Genomic DNA, 5,000 nt, shown 5'->3' on the forward strand with positions numbered 1-5,000 from the left:
GTTAACTGCTGAATGATAAACGACTCCTTAAAACATATCTCTAACATATAAGGGTAAACATCCAGGTCATGCATCTAGTTTGTTGAATGGTTCAAATCAAAGTATGAAGACCACAGCTAGCAGCAGGCCGAAATAGCTCAGTTGGGAGAGCGTTAGACTGAAGATCTAAAGGTCCCTGGTTCAATCCCGGGTTTCAGCACAGTTGAGAGGTTGCTTGCTTCTAACAAAATAGGTCTTGAAATCAGCTGTAGTACTTTTTCCACTATTCATCAAATTTTTTCTAACTGATATACAACACAAGCAATTTAACATAGACTTTGCTTTGTGTCCTCCTTCTAAACTTGCTTCCACATTTCTTGCCTTCAGGTTAGACTATGAATGTTTCCCATTTCATGCTTTTTTGTAATGTAAACTCTTGTCTGCATTACCTTCAACTTCCCCTTGCACACAGATGTCAGTAGTCAGATGACATTGCTTACCTTCTCAGGCCACATACGTCTGGGTAATATAGTGCTAGTCCATTCAGAGTTAAAAAAACGTTACCTAACCCGGATCCCAAAAACGCTATTTACCCATTGCACAAGTTAACTGCTGAATGATACAGGACTCCTTAAAACATATCTCTAACATATAAGTGTAAATATCCAGGTTATGCATCTAGTTTGTTGAATGGTTCAAATCAAAGTATGAAGACCACAGCTAGCAGCAGGCCGAAATAGCTCAGTTGGGAGGGCGTTAGACTGAAGATCTAAAGGTCCCTGGTTCAATCCCGGGTTTCGGCACAGTTGAGAGGTTCCTTTCTTCTAACAAAATAGGTCTTGGAATCAGCTGTAGTACTTTTTTCTCTATTCATCAAATTCTTTCCAACTGATATACAACACAAGCAATTTAACATAGACTTTGAGTTGTGTCCTCCTTCTAATCTTGCTTCCACATTTCTTGCCTTCAGGTTAGACTATGAATGTTTCCCATTTCAGGCTTTTTTGTAATGTAAACTCTTGTCTGCATTACCTTCAACTTCCCCTTGAACACAGATGTCAGTGGTCAGATGACGTTGCTTACCTACTCAGGCCACATACGTCTGGGTAATATAGTGCTAGTCCATTCAGAGTTAAAAAAACGCTACCTAACCCGGATCCCAAAAACGCTATTTACCCATTGCACAAGTTAACTGCTGAATGATACAGGACTCCTTAAAACATATCTCTAACATATAAGGGTAAATATCCAGGTCATGCATCTAGTTTGTTGAATGGTTCAAATCAAAGTATGAAGACCTCAGCTAGCAGCAGGCCGAAATAGCTCAGTTGGGAGAGCGTTAGACTGAAGATCTGAAGGTCCCTTGTTCAATCCCGGGTTTCGGCACAGTTGAGAGGTTGCTTGCTTCTGACAAAAGAGGTCTTGGAATCTGCTGCAGTACTTTTTTCTCTATTCATCAAATTTTTTCCAACTGATATATAACACAAGCAATTTAACATAGACTTTGCTTTGTGTCCTCCTTCTAAACTTGCTTCCACATTTCTTGCCTTCAGGTTAGACTATGAATGTTTCCCATTTCATGCTTTTTTGTAATGTAAACTCTTGTCTGCCTTACCTTCAACTTCCCCTTGAACACAGATGTCAGTAGTCAGATGACGTTGCTTACCTACTCAGGCCACATACGTCTGGGTAATATAGTGCTAGTCCATTCAGAGTTAAAAAAACGCTACCTAACCCGGATCCCAAAACTCTATTTACCCATTGCACAAGTTAACTGCTGAATGATACAGGACTCCTTAAAACATATCTCTAACATATAAGGGTAAACATCCAGGTCATGCATCTAGTTTGTTGAATGGTTCAAATCAAAGTATGAAGACCACAGCTAGCAGCAGGCCGAAATAGCTCAGTTGGGAGAGCGTTAGACTGAAGATCTAAAGGTCCCTGGTTCAATCCCGGGTTTCGGCACAGTTGAGAGGTTGCTTGCTTCTAACAAAATAGGTCTTGGAATCAGCTGTAGTACTTTTTTCACTATTCATCAAATTTTTTCTAACTGATATACAACACAAGCAATTTAACATAGACTTTGTTTTGTGTCCTCCTTCTAAACTTGCTTCCACATTTCTTGCCTTCAGGTTAGACTATGAATGTTTCCCATTTCATGCTTTTTTGTAATGTAAACTCTTGTCTGCATTACCTTCAACTTCCCCTTGAACACAGATGTCAGTAGTCAGATGACATTGCTTACCTTCTCAGGCCACATACGTCTGGGTAATATAGTGCTAGTCCATTCAGAGTTAAAAAAACGTTACCTAACCCGGATCCCAAAAACGCTATTTACCCATTGCACAAGTTAACTGCTGAATGATACAGGACTCCTTAAAACATATCTCTACCATATAAGTGTAAATATCCAGGTTATGCATCTAGTTTGTTGAATGGTTCAAATCAAAGTATGAAGACCACAGCTAGCAGCAGGCCGAAATAGCTCAGTTGGGAGAGCGTTAGACTGAAGATCTAAAGGTCCCTGGTTCAATCCCGGGTTTCGGCACAGTTGAGAGGTTCCTTTCTTCTAACAAAATAGGTCTTGGAATCAGCTGTAGTACTTTTTTCTCTATTCATCAAATTCTTTCCAACTGATATACAACCCAAGCAATTTAACATAGACTTTGATTTGTGTCCTCCTTCTAATCTTGCTTCCACATTTCTTGCCTTCAGGTTAGACTATGAATGTTTCCCATTTCATGCTTTTTTTGTAATGTAAACTCTTGTCTGCCTTACCTTCAACTTCCCCTTGAACACAGATGTCAGTAGTCAGATGACGTTGCTTACCTACTCAGGCCACATACGTCTGGGTAATATAGTGCTAGTCCATTCAGAGTTAAAAAAACGCTACCTAACCCGGATCCCAAAACTCTATTTACCCATTGCACAAGTTAACTGCTGAATGATACAGGACTCCTTAAAACATATCTCTAACATATAAGGGTAAATAATCCAGGTCATGCATCTAGTTTGTTGAATGGTTCAAATCAAAGTATGAAGACCACAGATAGCAGCAGGCTGAAATAGCTCAGTTGGGAGAGCGTTAGACTGAAGTTCTGAAGGTCCCTGGTTCAATCCCGGGTTTCGGCACAGTTGAGAGGTTCCTTTCTTCTGGCAAAAGAGGTCTTGGAATCTGCTGCATTACTTTTTTCTCTATTCATCAAATTTTTTCCAACTGATATACAACACAAGTAATTTAACATAGACTTTGCTTTCTGTCCTCATTCTAAACTTGCTTCCACATTTCTTGCCTTCAGGTTAGACTATGAATGTTTCCCATTTCATGCTTCTTTGTAAAGTAACCTCTTGTCTGCCTTACCTTCAACTTCCCCTTGAACACAGATGTCAGTAGTCAGATGACATTGCTTACCTACTCAGGCCAAATACGTCTGGGTAATATAGTGCTAGTCCATTCAGAGTTAAAAAAACGCTATCTAACCCGGATCCCAAAAACGCTATTTACCCATTGCACAAGTTAACTGCTGAATGATACAGGACTCCTTAAAACATATCTCTAACATATAAGGGTAAATATCCAGGTCATGCATCTTGTTTGTTGAATGGTTCAAATCAAAGTATGAAGACCACTGGTAGCAGCAGGCCGAAATAGCTCAGTTGGGAGAGCGTTAAACTGAAGATCTAAAGGTCACTGGTTCAATCCCGGGTTTCGTCACAGTTGAGAGGTTACTTTCTTCTAACAAAATAGGTCTTGGAATCAGCTGTAGTACTTTTTTCTCTATTCATCAAATTCTTTCCAACTGATATACAACACAAGCAATTTAACATAGACTTTGATTTGTGTCCTCCTTCTAAACTTGCTTCCACATTTCTTGCCTTCAGGTTAGACTATGAATGTTTCCCATTTCAGGCTTTTTTGTAATGTAAACTCTTGTCTGCATTACCTTCAACTTCCCCTTGAACACAGATGTCAGTGGTCAGATGACGTTGCTTACCTACTCAGGCCACATACGTCTGGGTAATATAGTGCTAGTCCATTCAGAGTTAAAAAAACGCTACCTAACCCGGATCCCAAAAACGCTATTTACCCATTGCACAAGTTAACTGCTGAATGATACAGGACTCCTTAAAACATATCTCTAACATATAAGGGTAAATATCCAGGTCATGCATCTAGTTTGTTGAATGGTTCAAATCAAAGTATGAAGACCTCAGCTAGCAGCAGGCCGAAATAGCTCAGTTGGGAGAGCGTTAGACTGAAGATCTGAAGGTCCCTTGTTCAATCCCGGGTTTCGGCACAGTTGAGAGGTTGCTTGCTTCTGACAAAAGAGGTCTTGGAATCTGCTGCAGTACTTTTTTCTCTATTCATCAAATTTTTTCCAACTGATATATAACACAAGCAATTTAACATAGACTTTGCTTTGTGTCCTCCTTCTAAACTTGCTTCCACATTTCTTGCCTTCAGTTTAGACTATGAATGTTTCCCATTTCATGCTTTTTTGTAATGTAAACTCTTGTCTGCATTACCTTCAACTTCCCCTTGAACACAGATGTCAGTGATCAGATGACGTTGCTTACCTACTCAGGCCACATACGTCTGGGTAATATAGTGCTAGTCCATTCAGAGTTAAAAAAACGCTACCTAACCCGGATCCCAAAAACGCTATTTACCCATTGCACAAGTTAACTGCTGAATGATACAGGACTCCTTAAAACATATCTCTAACATATAAGGGTAAATATCCAGGTCATGCATCTAGTTTGTTGAATGGTTCAAATCAAAGTATGAAGACGACATATAGCAGCAGGCCGAAATAGCTCAGTTGGGAGAGCGTTAGACTGAAGATCTGAAGGTCCCTGGTTCAATCCCGAGTTTCGGCACAGTTGAGAGGTTCCTTGCTTCTGGCAAAAGAGGTCTTGGAATCTGCTGCAGTACTTTTTTCTCTATTCATCAAATTTTTTCCAACTGATATACAACACAAGTAATTTAACATAGACTTTGCTTTCTGTCCTCATTC

General features: G+C 39.8%; 4 non-coding genes across 4 annotated transcripts; all 4 read left to right on the forward strand.

Moving 5' to 3' along the window:
* Positions 1-126: 126 nt before the first annotated feature.
* Positions 127-199, forward strand: TRNAF-GAA (transfer RNA phenylalanine (anticodon GAA)). The gene has a single exon. It is a non-coding gene; the product is annotated as a tRNA-Phe (tRNA).
* Positions 200-709: 510 nt separating this feature from the next.
* On the forward strand, positions 710-782 carry TRNAF-GAA (transfer RNA phenylalanine (anticodon GAA)). The gene has a single exon. It is a non-coding gene; the product is annotated as a tRNA-Phe (tRNA).
* Positions 783-1,874: 1,092 nt separating this feature from the next.
* Positions 1,875-1,947, forward strand: TRNAF-GAA (transfer RNA phenylalanine (anticodon GAA)). Its single transcript has one exon. It is a non-coding gene; the product is annotated as a tRNA-Phe (tRNA).
* A 510-nt stretch (positions 1,948-2,457) lies between these two features.
* On the forward strand, positions 2,458-2,530 carry TRNAF-GAA (transfer RNA phenylalanine (anticodon GAA)). Its single transcript has one exon. It is a non-coding gene; the product is annotated as a tRNA-Phe (tRNA).
* Positions 2,531-5,000: the final 2,470 nt, after the last annotated feature.

Source organism: Lissotriton helveticus, chromosome 8 (genome assembly GCF_964261635.1).
Source record: "Lissotriton helveticus chromosome 8, aLisHel1.1, whole genome shotgun sequence".
In the NCBI taxonomy this organism is placed as follows: domain Eukaryota; kingdom Metazoa; phylum Chordata; class Amphibia; order Caudata; family Salamandridae; genus Lissotriton; species Lissotriton helveticus.